This window comes from Tupaia chinensis, unplaced genomic scaffold (genome assembly GCF_000334495.1).
Source record: "Tupaia chinensis unplaced genomic scaffold, TupChi_1.0 Scaffold000320_1, whole genome shotgun sequence".
NCBI lineage: Eukaryota > Metazoa > Chordata > Mammalia > Scandentia > Tupaiidae > Tupaia > Tupaia belangeri.
Genome location: NW_006159813.1, coordinates 7,890,429 through 7,891,912, shown reverse-complemented (window position 1 = coordinate 7,891,912; position 1,484 = coordinate 7,890,429).

Sequence of the window (1,484 nt, the reverse complement as noted above, 5' to 3'; positions counted from 1 at the left end):
AGGTGCGTGTGCGTGCGTGCCCAAGATCCCGAGAGGTGAGTGGAGGAGAAGGGATTGCGACGTGGCCAACCCCCTGGGGGTGACTTTTTGCTTTCTGTCTCTCTGTTTCTCTCTCTGTCTTTCTGGCAAGCGCACATGCCCTATAGCAAAAACTTCTGCAACATAAGAAAAAAGAAAGAAAAAGAAAGGAAAATGGAATGAGAAGCCTCATTCCTCTGTCACTTGATTGTGGGAACGATGAAATGAAGGGGGCATATTAATGACCCAAGTAGGGTGTCAGGAGTAGAGATCTTGGAATAAAGGAAGCACAGGGCAGCACCAACCACAGCCCTTCACGGTGGGAATTTCTGAAGCTGCTCTTTGGACCCCAGATTTCAGGACTCCTGGGCGTTTGAAAGGCTCTGGACATGCCCAGACTTGCAGGTACCATTTTGAATCCAAGAGGCCCTTGACTTGAAGAAGAGCATTCAGGGAAAACGCACTTGTGCAACTTGAAACTCTATCTGGACCTATGCAGATGCCTTCCCCAGCCCAGGGAGGGGACCAGGAAGGAATCCTTGGCTTGCCACCACACACCCTTTATCTCATCTGCTTGTCACAATAGTTTGGGAGATAGGCCAGGGAGATGCTAATGTCCCCAAGAGCCTGGGGAGGGATCAGCTGCTGACTTCAAAGAGACTCCATCCAATTTTAGGAATGGAGGATGATGGATTAGAACAAATCTTGCAGGAAGTTAGGTGTCCAGACCAGGGACAGTGACAGTCTTAGACAGTCATTCAAACGAGCAAGAAAACAAAGCAGATAGGGTGACGAGGTGTTTTGGCTTTACGCTGATCTCCCAAGCTATGAACCGAAAGAAGGAAAATCGAACTCATCGAAGACAACTGGGAAGGAAGAAGGAGGTTTTATTTTTTTAAGAAGCTTAAATTTCGACTATGTACCAAAGGCCCTAAGAAATAGGACTAATGGATACACATTTGCCAGACGAGGAAGTGGTGGCTTAGAGCAGTTAAGCATCTGGTCTAAGGGCTACCCTGCCCCGGCTGTTAAGATAAGAAAGCAGGGGGGCTGGCAGGTGGCATGGTGGTTAAAGGCGCTGGACTCCCACATGGTCGACCACGGTTCAAGTCCTGCACCTGGAGGCTTGCTTTCTCGCTTTCTCTCTCTCACTCTGTCCCTCTCTGGTCAAACTAAAATAAATAAATAAAGTTAAATAAAATAATTCTTAATAAAAAAAGATAAGAAAGCAGGAGGGATTGGTTTCTCTATTCCACAGTGACACTGCCTCCTTCCACTCCTATTTTAATGAATTATTATTTAGTATCTACTAAGTGATGATACGGGGTGGGGGGGCGGTTGGAGGGCTCTCCCAACCTTTCTTCTGATCTCCTGTTTTAATCTACAGCTACTCTTTTTTTTTTTTTTTTTTTTTTCTGTGCTACTCAGATTCTATTTTCCCTAGGTCCCCCTGGGCCATTAACTGC